General features: G+C 50.5%; 1 long non-coding RNA gene across 1 annotated transcript; it reads right to left on the bottom strand.

Annotated features, from left to right (window-relative positions):
• Positions 1-3,040: 3,040 nt before the first annotated feature.
• Positions 3,041-3,790, bottom strand: LOC308404327. Its single transcript, XR_013973099.1, has 2 exons — positions 3,442-3,790; positions 3,041-3,189 (listed from the first exon to the last, which is right to left on the bottom strand). It is a non-coding gene; the product is annotated as an uncharacterized lncRNA (long non-coding RNA).
• Between the last annotated feature and the right edge of the window lie 11,294 nt (positions 3,791-15,084).

Here is a 15,084-nt window from a genome sequence, read left to right on the forward strand (position 1 = left end):
TGTGCATGTCCTGGTGAGCCTCCACCTTTTATAGGTGGGTGCAGCCTCGACTGTACAGAGACAGACCAGACCAGCTGCACCACACAGACACTTCAAACCTAATCTGAGTACAAAACACACACACACACACATCTTACCATTAAAAAAATAGGGTTCCTTTACAATGTCAGAAGGAGGAAGGCACTAAGGCACCGCCTTCCGCCCCTCGACGCCCTCGCGGTGCCCCGTCCTTCTGACAGGAACTTCCTACAGACCAGGTATGAAGGATGCCTGAGTGGACATACAAAACTCACAAGTTCCTGGCTCTCACGGCTCCTATGCAGAGGGTTAGTCGAAGACGGAGGGGCATCGCGAGGGGCGTCGGGGGACGGGGGACTGTGCCTCACTGCCCTCCCCTTCTCCAAGAAACCAGTCTTCAACCGAGTCGAGAGAGCCGGGAACTTGTGAGGTGTGCATGTCCTGGTGAGCCTCCACCTTTTATAGGTGGGTGCAGCCTCGACTGCCTCGACTGTACAGAGACAGACCAGACCAGCTGCACCACACAGACACTTCAAACCTAATCTGAGTACAAAACACACACACACACACACACACACACACACAAACACCTTACCATTAAAAAAATAGGGTTCCTTTACAATGTCAGAAGGAGGAAGGCACTAAGGCACCGCCTTCCGCCCCTCGACGCCCTCGCGGTGCCCCCTCCTTCTGACAGGAACTTCCTACAGACCAGGTATGAAGGATGCCTGAGTGGACATACAAAACTCACAAGTTCCTGGCTCTCACGGCTCCTATGCAGAGGGTTAGTCGAAGACGGAGGGGCATCGCGAGGGGCGTCGGGGGACGGGGGACTGTGCCTCACTGCCCTCCCCTTCTCCAAGAAACCCGTCTTCAACCGAGTCGAGAGAGCCGGGAACTTGTGAGGTGTGCATGTCCTGGTGAGCCTCCACCTTTTATAGGTGGGTGCAGCCTCGACTGCCTCGACTGTACAGAGACAGACCAGACCAGCTGCACCACACAGACACTTCAAACCTAATCTGAGTACAAAACACACACACACACACATCTTACCATTAAAAAAATAGGGTTCCTTTACAATGTCAGAAGGAGGAAGGCACTAAGGCACCGCCTTCCGCCCCTCGACGCCCTCGCGGTGCCCCCTCCTTCTGACAGGAACTTCCTACAGACCAGGTATGAAGGATGCCTGAGTGGACATACAAAACTCACAAGTTCCTGGCTCTCACGGCTCCTATGCAGAGGGTTAGTCGAAGACGGAGGGGCATCGCGAGGGGCGTCGGGGGACGGGGGACTGTGCCTCACTGCCCTCCCCTTCTCCAAGAAACCCGTCTTCAACAGAGTCGAGAGAGCCGGGAACTTGTGAGGTGTGCATGTCCTGGTGAGCCTCCACCTTTTATAGGTGGGTGCAGCCTCGACTGTACAGAGACAGACCAGACCAGCTGCACCACACAGACACTTCAAACCTAATCTGAGTACAAAACACACACACACACACACACACACACACACACACACACACACACACACACACCTTACCATTAAAAAAATAGGGTTCCTTTACAATGTCAGAAGGAGGAAGGCACTAAGGCACCGCCTTCCGCCCCTCGACGCCCTCGCGGTGCCCCCTCCTTCTGACAGGAACTTCCTACAGACCAGGTATGAAGGATGCCTGAGTGGACATACAAAACTCACAAGTTCCTGGCTCTCACGGCTCCTATGCAGAGGGTTAGTCGAAGACGGAGGGGCATCGCGAGGGGCGTCGGGGGACGGGGGACTGTGCCTCACTGCCCTCCCCTTCTCCAAGAAACCCGTCTTCAACCGAGTCGAGAGAGCCGGGAACTTGTGAGGTGTGCATGTCCTGGTGAGCCTCCACCTTTTATAGGTGGGTGCAGCCTCGACTGTACAGAGACAGACCAGACCAGCTGCACCACACAGACACTTCAAACCTAATCTGAGTACAAAACACACACACACACACACACACACACACACACACAAACACCTTACCATTAAAAAAATAGGGTTCCTTTACAATGTCAGAAGGAGGAAGGCACTAAGGCACCGCCTTCCGCCCCTCGACGCCCTCGCGGTGCCCCCTCCTTCTGACAGGAACTTCCTACAGACCAGGTATGAAGGATGCCTGAGTGGACATACAAAACTCACAAGTTCCTGGCTCTCACGGCTCCTATGCAGAGGGTTAGTCGAAGACGGAGGGGCATCGCGAGGGGCGTCGGGGGACGGGGGACTGTGCCTCACTGCCCTCCCCTTCTCCAAGAAACCCGTCTTCAACCGAGTCGAGAGAGCCGGGAACTTGTGAGGTGTGCATGTCCTGGTGAGCCTCCACCTTTTATAGGTGGGTGCAGCCTCGACTGTACAGAGACAGACCAGACCAGCTGCACCACACAGACACTTCAAACCTAATCTGAGTACAAAACACACACACACACACACACACATCTTACCATTAAAAAAATAGGGTTCCTTTACAATGTCAGAAGGAGGAAGGCACTAAGGCACCGCCTTCCGCCCCTCGACGCCCTCGCGGTGCCCCCTCCTTCTGACAGGAACTTCCTACAGACCAGGTATGAAGGATGCCTGAGTGGACATACAAAACTCACAAGTTCCTGGCTCTCACGGCTCCTATGCAGAGGGTTAGTCGAAGAGGGAGGGGCATCGCGAGGGGCGTCGGGGGACGGGGGACTGTGCCTCACTGCCCTCCCCTTCTCCAAGAAACCCGTCTTCAACCGAGTCGAGAGAGCCGGGAACTTGTGAGGTGTGCATGTCCTGGTGAGCCTCCACCTTTTATAGGTGGGTGCAGCCTCGACTGTACAGAGACAGACCAGACCAGCTGCACCACACAGACACTTCAAACCTAATCTGAGTATAAAACACACACACACACACCTTACCATTAAAAAAAATAGGGTTCCTTTACATTTTTTTTTTTTTTTTTTTTTTTTTTTAAATGACATCAAAAACAGCAGTATGCGACATTACGTGATGGCAGAGCTTCAGTTCATCATTTGTCATTTTTTTTTTTTTTTAATAAATAGGACAGGGGGAATGAATGAGAGAGAGAGGGGGAGAGAAAGAAAGAAAACCAAAGGGGAGAAGAGACGGTGAGAAGGGGGGGGAAGAGAGAGAAAAAAAAAAAAAAAACTCCTGGGTCACCTGTATGGAGAAAAAAAACAAAAAAAAAACAAACAAACAAAAACAAACAGAGGAGACAGCAAACAACAAAGAGCAACATAATAATAGAGAAAACAAAGCACCATCACAATAAACTAGCTAGTCATAGATATCAGTATTTACTAAGTAATAAACGATATTGTGCAGCACGCAAGATAGACAGCGCACAGTGTGCTTTGAGGCAGCAGCCAAGAAAGCTTTAGTCCGCGTCTGTGAATACCCATGTGTGCATACCTGTGTGGATCAGCATGCTTGCATTCCAAAGGTTTCTCCATGTAATGATCTGCTAGGGAGTGTGGGGGGGGCCACAGCCCCGTCCTCCAGGGTGTGAAGCGGGTATGGAGGAGATCAAAACTCCAGACATCCAGAGGCCCCCAGAACACAAGAGACCATGGAAGACCAACAGAGGGGCAGCCGCGCCACTGTCCCAGTAAGAGCTGAGGAGAGTCCCAGATGAGGGCTCGCCCAGCAGCCGCGGAGCAGAAGTCAGGGGGAGTTGCAGTGACGCGCCCGTGAGCTCCGCCGGCCCCCAGCTGCGCCTGAGTGACCGAGCCCTAGGCCGAGAGGCCGGGGGCACCCCACCTCCAAAGGGGCCCGAGCGAGCCCCAGGCCCAAGGCCACGACAAGCGGCCGCCAAGGAGTGAGCCGGTGTGCACCCGGACGCCCACCCCCAGACACAAAGAACCACACACACACACACACACACACACACACACACACACACACACACACACACACACACATCTTACCATTAAAAAAATAGGGTTCCTTTACAATGTCAGAAGGAGGAAGGCACTAAGGCACCGCCTTCCGCCCCTCGACGCCCTCGCGGTGCCCCCTCCTTCTGACAGGAGCTTCCTACAGACCAGGTATGAATGATGCCTGAGTGGACATACAAAACTCACAAGTTCCTGGCTCTCACGGCTCCTATGCAGAGGGTTAGTCGAAGACGGAGGGGCATCGCGAGGGGCGTCGGGGGACGGGGGACTGTGCCTCACTGCCCTCCCCTTCTCCAAGAAACCCGTCTTCAACCGAGTCGAGAGAGCCGGGAACTTGTGAGGTGTGCATGTCCTGGTGAGCCTCCACCTTTTATAGGTGGGTGCAGCCTCGACTGTACAGAGACAGACCAGACCAGCTGCACCACACAGACACTTCAAACCTAATCTGAGTACAAAACACACACACACACACACACACACACACACACACACACACACACAAACACCTTACCATTAAAAAAATAGGGTTCCTTTACAATGTCAGAAGGAGGAAGGCACTAAGGCACCGCCTTCCGCCCCTCGACGCCCTCGCGGTGCCCCCTCCTTCTGACAGGAACTTCCTACAGACCAGGTATGAAGGATGCCTGAGTGGACATACAAAACTCACAAGTTCCTGGCTCTCACGGCTCCTATGCAGAGGGTTAGTCGAAGACGGAGGGGCATCGCGAGGGGCATCGGGGGACGGGGGACTGTGCCTCACTGCCCTCCCCTTCTCCAAGAAACCCGTCTTCAACCGAGTCGAGAGAGCCGGGAACTTGTGAGGTGTGCATGTCCTGGTGAGCCTCCACCTTTTATAGGTGGGTGCAGCCTCGACTGTACAGAGACAGACCAGACCAGCTGCACCACACAGACACTTCAAACGTAATCTGAGTACAAAACACACACACACACACACATCTTACCATTAAAAAAATAGGGTTCCTTTACAATGTCAGAAGGAGGAAGGCACTAAGGCACCGCCTTCCGCCCCTCGACGCCCTCGCGGTGCCCCGTCCTTCTGACAGGAACTTCCTACAGACCAGGTATGAAGGATGCCTGAGTGGACATACAAAACTCACAAGTTCCTGGCTCTCACGGCTCCTATGCAGAGGGTTAGTCGAAGACGGAGGGGCATCGCGAGTGGCGTCGGGGGACGGGGGACTGTGCCTCACTGCCCTCCCCTTCTCCAAGAAACCCGTCTTCAACAGAGTCGAGAGAGCCGGGAACTTGTGAGGTGTGCATGTCCTGGTGAGCCTCCACCTTTTATAGGTGGGTGCAGCCTCGACTGTACAGAGACAGACCAGACCAGCTGCACCACACAGACACTTCAAACCTAATCTGAGTACAAAACACACACACACACACACACACATCTTACCATTAAAAAAATAGGGTTCCTTTACAATGTCAGAAGGAGGAAGGCACTAAGGCACCGCCTTCCGCCCCTCGACGCCCTCGCGGTGCCCCCTCCTTCTGACAGGAGCTTCCTACAGACCAGGTATGAATGATGCCTGAGTGGACATACAAAACTCACAAGTTCCTGGCTCTCACGGCTCCTATGCAGAGGGTTAGTCGAAGACGGAGGGGCATCGCGAGGGGCGTCGGGGGACGGGGGACTGTGCCTCACTGCCCTCCCCTTCTCCAAGAAACCCGTCTTCAACCGAGTCGAGAGAGCCGGGAACTTGTGAGGTGTGCATGTCCTGGTGAGCCTCCACCTTTTATAGGTGGGTGCAGCCTCGACTGTACAGAGACAGACCAGACCAGCTGCACCACACAGACACTTCAAACCTAATCTGAGTACAAAACACACACACACACACACACACACACACACACACACACACACACACACACACACACACACACACACACACACATCTTACCATTAAAAAAATAGGGTTCCTTTACAATGTCAGAAGGAGGAAGGCACTAAGGCACCGCCTTCCGCCCCTCGACGCCCTCGCGGTGCCCCCTCCTTCTGACAGGAACTTCCTACAGACCAGGTATGAAGGATGCCTGAGTGGACATACAAAACTCACAAGTTCCTGGCTCTCACGGCTCCTATGCAGAGGGTTAGTCGAAGACGGAGGGGCATCGCGAGGGGCGTCGGGGGACGGGGGACTGTGCCTCACTGCCCTCCCCTTCTCCAAGAAACCCGTCTTCAACAGAGTCGAGAGAGCCGGGAACTTGTGAGGTGTGCATGTCCTGGTGAGCCTCCACCTTTTATAGGTGGGTGCAGCCTCGACTGTACAGAGACAGACCAGACCAGCTGCACCACACAGACACTTCAAACCTAATCTGAGTACAAAACACACACACACACACACACACACACACACACACACACACACACACACACACACACACACCTTACCATTAAAAAAATAGGGTTCCTTTACAATGTCAGAAGGAGGAAGGCACTAAGGCACCGCCTTCCGCCCCTCGACGCCCTCGCGGTGCCCCCTCCTTCTGACAGGAACTTCCTACAGACCAGGTATGAAGGATGCCTGAGTGGACATACAAAACTCACAAGTTCCTGGCTCTCACGGCTCCTATGCAGAGGGTTAGTCGAAGACGGAGGGGCATCGCGAGGGGCGTCGGGGGACGGGGGACTGTGCCTCACTGCCCTCCCCTTCTCCAAGAAACCCGTCTTCAACAGAGTCGAGAGAGCCGGGAACTTGTGAGGTGTGCATGTCCTGGTGAGCCTCCACCTTTTATAGGTGGGTGCAGCCTCGACTGTACAGAGACAGACCAGACCAGCTGCACCACACAGACACTTCAAACCTAATCTGAGTATAAAACACACACACACACACCTTACCATTAAAAAAAATAGGGTTCCTTTACATTTTTTTTTTTTTTTTTTTTTTTTTTTTTAAATGACATCAAAAACAGCAGTATGCGACATTACGTGATGGCAGAGCTTCAGTTCATCATTTGTCTTTTTTTTTTTTTTTTAATAAATAGGACAGGGGGAATGAATGAGAGAGAGAGGGGGAGAGAAAGAAAGAAAACCAAAGGGGAGAAGAGACGGTGAGAAGGGGGGGGAAGAGAGAGAAAAAAAAAAAAAAAAACTCCTGGGTCACCTGTATGGAGAAAAAAAACAAAAAAAAAACAAACAAACAAAAACAAACAGAGGAGACAGCAAACAACAAAGAGCAACATAATAATAGAGAAAACAAAGCACCATCACAATAAACTAGCTAGTCATAGATATCAGTATTTACTAAGTAATAAACGATATTGTGCAGCACGCAAGATAGACAGCGCACAGTGTGCTTTGAGGCAGCAGCCAAGAAAGCTTTAGTCCGCGTCTGTGAATACCCATGTGTGCATACCTGTGTGGATCAGCATGCTTGCATTCCAAAGGTTTCTCCATGTAATGATCTGCTAGGGAGTGTGGGGGGGGCCACAGCCCCGTCCTCCAGGGTGTGAAGCGGGTATGGAGGAGATCAAAACTCCAGACATCCAGAGGCCCCCAGAACACAAGAGACCATGGAAGACCAACAGAGGGGCAGCCGCGCCACTGTCCCAGTAAGAGCTGAGGAGAGTCCCAGATGAGGGCTCGCCCAGCAGCCGCGGAGCAGAAGTCAGGGGGAGTTGCAGTGACGCGCCCGTGAGCTCCGCCGGCCCCCAGCTGCGCCTGAGTGACCGAGCCCTAGGCCGAGAGGCCGGGGGCACCCCACCTCCAAAGGGGCCCGAGCGAGCCCCAGGCCCAAGGCCCCGACAAGCGGCCGCCAAGGAGTGAGCCGGTGTGCACCCGGACGCCCACCCCCAGACACAAAGAACCACACACACACACACACACACACACACACACACACACACACACACACACACACACACACACACACACAAATCTTACCATTAAAAAAATAGGGTTCCTTTACAATGTCAGAAGGAGGAAGGCACTAAGGCACCGCCTTCCGCCCCTCGACGCCCTCGCGGTGCCCCGTCCTTCTGACAGGAACTTCCTACAGACCAGGTATGAAGGATGCCTGAGTGGACATACAAAACTCACAAGTTCCTGGCTCTCACGGCTCCTATGCAGAGGGTTAGTCGAAGACGGAGGGGCATCGCGAGGGGCGTCGGGGGACGGGGGACTGTGCCTCACTGCCCTCCCCTTCTCCAAGAAACCCGTCTTCAACCGAGTCGAGAGAGCCGGGAACTTGTGAGGTGTGCATGTCCTGGTGAGCCTCCACCTTTTATAGGTGGGTGCAGCCTCGACTGTACAGAGACAGACCAGACCAGCTGCACCACACAGACACTTCAAACCTAATCTGAGTACAAAACACACACACACACACACACACACACACACACACACACACACACACACACACACACACACACACACAAACACCTTACCATTAAAAAAATAGGGTTCCTTTACAATGTCAGAAGGAGGAAGGCACTAAGGCACCGCCTTCCGCCCCTCGACGCCCTCGCGGTGCCCCCTCCTTCTGACAGGAACTTCCTACAGACCAGGTATGAAGGATGCCTGAGTGGACATACAAAACTCACAAGTTCCTGGCTCTCACGGCTCCTATGCAGAGGGTTAGTCGAAGACGGAGGGGCATCGCGAGGGGCGTCGGGGGACGGGGGACTGTGCCTCACTGCCCTCCCCTTCTCCAAGAAACCCGTCTTCAACCGAGTCGAGAGAGCCGGGAACTTGTGAGGTGTGCATGTCCTGGTGAGCCTCCACCTTTTATAGGTGGGTGCAGCCTCGACTGCCTCGACTGTACAGAGACAGACCAGACCAGCTGCACCACACAGACACTTCAAACCTAATCTGAGTACAAAACACACACACACACATCTTACCATTAAAAAAATAGGGTTCCTTTACAATGTCAGAAGGAGGAAGGCACTAAGGCACCGCCTTCCGCCCCTCGACGCCCTCGCGGTGCCCCCTCCTTCTGACAGGAACTTCCTACAGACCAGGTATGAAGGATGCCTGAGTGGACATACAAAACTCACAAGTTCCTGGCTCTCACGGCTCCTATGCAGAGGGTTAGTCGAAGACGGAGGGGCATCGCGAGGGGCGTCGGGGGACGGGGGACTGTGCCTCACTGCCCTCCCCTTCTCCAAGAAACCCGTCTTCAACAGAGTCGAGAGAGCCGGGAACTTGTGAGGTGTGCATGTCCTGGTGAGCCTCCACCTTTTATAGGTGGGTGCAGCCTCGACTGTACAGAGACAGACCAGACCAGCTGCACCACACAGACACTTCAAACCTAATCTGAGTACAAAACACACACACACACACACACACACACACACATCTTACCATTAAAAAAATAGGGTTCCTTTACAATGTCAGAAGGAGGAAGGCACTAAGGCACCGCCTTCCGCCCCTCGACGCCCTCGCGGTGCCCCCTCCTTCTGACAGGAACTTCCTACAGACCAGGTATGAAGGATGCCTGAGTGGACATACAAAACTCACAAGTTCCTGGCTCTCACGGCTCCTATGCAGAGGGTTAGTCGAAGACGGAGGGGCATCGCGAGGGGCGTCGGGGGACGGGGGACTGTGCCTCACTGCCCTCCCCTTCTCCAAGAAACCCGTCTTCAACCGAGTCGAGAGAGCCGGGAACTTGTGAGGTGTGCATGTCCTGGTGAGCCTCCACCTTTTATAGGTGGGTGCAGCCTCGACTATACAGAGACAGACCAGACCAGCTGCACCACACAGACACTTCAAACCTAATCTGAGTACAAAACACACACACACACACACACACACACACACACACACACACACACACACACACACACACACACACACACAAACACCTTAACATTAAAAAAATAGGGTTCCTTTACAATGTCAGAAGGAGGAAGGCACTAAGGCACCGCCTTCCGCCCCTCGACGCCCTCGCGGTGCCCCCTCCTTCTGACAGGAACTTCCTACAGACCAGGTATGAAGGATGCCTGAGTGGACATACAAAACTCACAAGTTCCTGGCTCTCACGGCTCCTATGCAGAGGGTTAGTCGAAGACGGAGGGGCATCGCGAGGGGCATCGGGGGACGGGGGACTGTGCCTCACTGCCCTCCCCTTCTCCAAGAAACCCGTCTTCAACCGAGTCGAGAGAGCCGGGAACTTGTGAGGTGTGCATGTCCTGGTGAGCCTCCACCTTTTATAGGTGGGTGCAGCCTCGACTGTACAGAGACAGACCAGACCAGCTGCACCACACAGACACTTCAAACCTAATCTGAGTACAAAACACACACACACACACACACACACACACACACACACACATACATCTCACCATTAAAAAAAATAGGGTTCCTTTACAATGTCAGAAGGAGGAAGGCACTAAGGCACCGCCTTCCGCCCCTCGACGCCCTCGCGGTGCCCCCGTCCTTCTGACAGGAACTTCCTACAGACCAGGTATGAAGGATGCCTGAGTGGACATACAAAACTCACAAGTTCCTGGCTCTCACGGCTCCTATGCAGAGGGTTAGTCGAAGACGGAGGGGCATCGCGAGGGGCGTCGGGGGACTGTGCCTCACTGCCCTCCCCTTCTCCAAGAAACCCGTCTTCAACCGAGTCGAGAGAGCCGGGAACTTGTGAGGTGTGCATGTCCTGGTGAGCCTCCACCTTTTATAGGTGGGTGCAGCCTCGACTGCCTCGACTGTACAGAGACAGACCAGACCAGCTGCACCACACAGACACTTCAAACCTAATCTGAGTACAAAACACACACACACACACACATCTTACCATTAAAAAAATAGGGTTCCTTTACAATGTCAGAAGGAGGAAGGCACTAAGGCACCGCCTTCCGCCCCTCGACGCCCTCGCGGTGCCCCGTCCTTCTGACAGGAACTTCCTACAGACCAGGTATGAAGGATGCCTGAGTGGACATACAAAACTCACAAGTTCCTGGCTCTCATGGCTCCTATGCAGAGGGTTAGTCGAAGACGGAGGGGCATCGCGAGGGGCGTCGGGGGACGGGGGACTGTGCCTCACTGCCCTCCCCTTCTCCAAGAAACCCGTCTTCAACAGAGTCGAGAGAGCCGGGAACTTGTGAGGTGTGCATGTCCTGGTGAGCCTCCACCTTTTATAGGTGGGTGCAGCCTCGACTGTACAGAGACAGACCAGACCAGCTGCACCACACAGACACTTCAAACCTAATCTGAGTACAAAACACACACACACACACACACACACACACACACACACACACACACACACACACACACACACACACACACACACACCTTACCATTAAAAAAATAGGGTTCCTTTACAATGTCAGAAGGAGGAAGGCACTAAGGCACCGCCTTCCGCCCCTCGACGCCCTCGCGGTGCCCCCTCCTTCTGACAGGAACTTCCTACAGACCAGATATGAAGGATGCCTGAGTGGACATACAAAACTCACAAGTTCCTGGCTCTCACGGCTCCTATGCAGAGGGTTAGTCGAAGACGGAGGGGCATCGCGAGGGGCGTCGGGGGACGGGGGACTGTGCCTCACTGCCCTCCCCTTCTCCAAGAAACCCGTCTTCAACCGAGTCGAGAGAGCCGGGAACTTGTGAGGTGTGCATGTCCTGGTGAGCCTCCACCTTTTATAGGTGGGTGCAGCCTCGACTGTACAGAGACAGACCAGACCAGCTGCACCACACAGACACTTCAAACCTAATCTGAGTACAAAACACACACACACACACACACACACACACACACACACACACACACACACACACACACACACACACACACACACACACACACACACACACACACACACACACAGGAAGCGCTGCCTGAGGAAAGCGGGGAGGATCATCAAGGACTCCAGTCACCCCAGCCATAAACTGTTCCGACTACTTCCCACAGGAAGGAGGTTCTGCAGCATCCGGTCCCGTACCAGCAGACTGAGAGACAGATTTTTCCATCAGGCCATCAGACTGCTGAACACTTCATAGACACCTCAGCTTCACAACTGGAACTTCAACATTATGTACTACACACTGTACAGTAATGCCACTGTTTTGCACATGTCTCAACTCTGTATATTTTTATATATTTTATTTTATTGTTTACTCTATTTAATTCGTAAAAAATGTGTATATACACACACACACACACACACACACACACACACACACACACACACACACACACACACACACACACACACACACACGTAGAAAAACATTTAGTATACACATCCAGAAATGCATATACTATTATATATTGTACATATATTTATTAGTTTCAGATTAGCCATTCTTATATTTTGCTTGTTTACGTTATTGTATTTTGCACGTTATTGTATTTTGCACAACTCTGTTGCTTGTGAAGCTCGCACACAAGAATTTCACTCACATGTACTGTACCAATGTACCTGCACATGTGATGTGACAATAAAAGTGATTTGATTTGATTTGACATGTATATTCAAACCTCAAGGACAAAAACCAGAGGACAAAAACTACAAGAACAATATAAATATGGAGAAAACTAACCTTAGAAACATGCAGGGTGACCGGAGACAGCAGCACTGCAGACATGAGGACAGGCAGACAGTTAAGGCTGTGTGAGAGTCAAGTTCACTCCTATATATGACCTCCTATCGCAGAATGCGTTACTGTGACAACGCAGGCTTTGTGCTTTGAAGTGTGGTGATTGGTGACGTCATTGGAACGGCCTGTGATCTTACGTCACACTAGCCCGGATCAATTTGAAAAAGGCGTTTTTGTCTGAAAATGCTCGTGTCCAAACTACCGTTTTCACAGAGTTGTGTGTCCACATTGAAACGGCCGAAAACGCTTACGTTCCAGTACTGCGCATGCGTGAAACGCAAGGTGACTGGACCTGCCTCATTTCTGTCTGCCGTTTATTTACTTTCTGGCTCTTTGAAACGTGCAGGAAAATGAAAAGGAAAAGCGACGAGTTTTTTAAATGGACTAACAATGAGGTGGAGTTGTTGCTGCAAGTAATACAAAAGTACAAAGTTGCAAAAGCGATTGAGAATTAAAGAATTTGAAGAAAAGCTATCTGCTATCTTTGTGTTTTGCAGCAGAGAAAAAATATAGTTTATGTCAATAAAGCCTTTGATCCGGAGAAGAAAAGGATGTCAGGAGGGGACCTGGATCTGTGTGTTTACGCCTGCGTGTTCTGACGCCATGACATCTTGAAGATGCCGTTACCACAGAAACTGATTTTTGGGCATTTTACAAATTTTAGTCCATTAAGCTATTTTTAACCATTTCATTTTAAAGAAAAGTGTCAAATTTGAAGCCTTCAAATCAAAGTAACACCTTTTTTTCATATTCATACACCAGTCGTTAATAATTTCTACACCTCTCCCGGAAAATTTAAAACATACAAACAATTTACGGGAAACAATCTTGGAATACACATATTTGATCACGTTAAAACTTGATATTCACACTGGAACTTGTTAAATTATTACAGTAATTTACATTTAAAGAAATTTTCAAACGTACCTGCAGCGAAGTCCAGGTGACAGTCGGGGAGTCCGGGTCCACGAGCCATCTTCAAACTTGAAAAACAAAAACAAGTACAAACGATCCACAGATGAAGTACTTGTTGTGCTCTCAAATTAAATCCGCTTTTAGTAAAATGTTTTGCAAAACTTAGCTTTCCACAGGCTGAGGTTGGAGCAGGTCGAAACAAGTCCACGAGCAAGTGTAAACGGACGTTTGGAACCTTGTGCAGCATTTATATACCCTCGGCGACCATGGTTACGGTTGTCAACGTGTACACGTGCACGTGATAGAACTATCCGATTGTTCAGTCTGACGTCACTAGCCGTGTCTGGGTCTAAACTCCGCTGCAGGTCCATATATCAAAAGATCACTATGGCATTACTGAGAGTTGAAAAACTGTCTAAAGTCTTTCATCTTTAATAAAATGATCAGCGTTCTGCTCTACCAGGTGTAACAATTGAGTTTAACATCCAGGCATCCATGAAAACGGAATTTATGACATTTAACGGAGTTAGAAGTTAGCAGGGAGTTAGCTCGCTAGCTTCTATCTAAATACAATATAACATGTCCTGACCTGGTTTTGGAAACAAGTTAAAACGTACAGCTCTGCTATCACTTCCAACATAAATGAAGACAGAAAACTAAACAGCAGTGACGTTTGTCGCGCGGGAGCCTAGGATTGTTTAGCTAAACGGCCTAAACCGTTTCCCATTCATTCTCTATGGTAGTGCTAAACCACTACGGATGTAATATATTTTTGGCCACTACGGTCTTCCGGCGCTGTAACGAGTTTGAGATGCGGCGGCACTTTTAAAAAATCTCCTCTTTTACGTTTCGGGAGAGAAAACAAGTAACTCAACGCTCGCAACACATCCCAACGCTCCTCATTCATTGATCAAAGGTAAGAAACGTCGTTTGAAATAACAGTAAACCAAACAGAATACATTTACAGGTGTATATTACAGGTAATAGGCGTGTTGCGATTGCATTTACGAAGCATCCATCGCTCAGTTAAAGACGGTGGGAGTTTATCTGCTGTTGTAAAGTGGCACGGTAAAAAATGAATGAACGTGATCCTTAAATAAATTACGTGTTTCATTGACGTGTTTTGCCATTAAATAAACTTTGTAGGTTTCCGACTGCTGTGACACTGACATTACTATAATGTGGTACAATTAAATAACCAATAAGTGTCTTGTTATGAGATGACATGCTAAATGACTGAACCTGCTTTAAAAGAAAATGTATTGCTTTCATGTTGTAATGGTCAGTCACCTTATCAATGCGAAAATCTGTTTTGATATCTCTAACATGAGCAATGCCCACTCGTGTATGAATAAACACGATAGCTTAAATACATATATGTTGTTAATCTACCAGCAATTCTTATGTGCCATGACTACTAAGCAGTTACCACAAATTTTGCAGATATGCCAATAATCATTCAACCATGAAAGGTTTTCTATTTACAGACAGAACAGTTTGTTATACCTGGAGGAAAAAACACTTTTATCCCAAATGTTGTCAATGTTCTTTCAAATTGAGTCTCGTTATTGTTCTCCTGCATCCTGCTGTGTAAACCCAGCAGCAAGATTATAACCTGAAATGTCTTTGTTTGTGTTTGGAATCAATTTTGTTTAATATAATTGTTTATTTTTTCAC

The sequence above is a fragment of the Rhamphochromis sp. 'chilingali' genome (genome assembly GCF_963969265.1).
Source record: "Rhamphochromis sp. 'chilingali' genome assembly, chromosome: 10".
Classification (NCBI taxonomy): Eukaryota; Metazoa; Chordata; class Actinopteri; order Cichliformes; family Cichlidae; genus Rhamphochromis; species Rhamphochromis sp. 'chilingali'.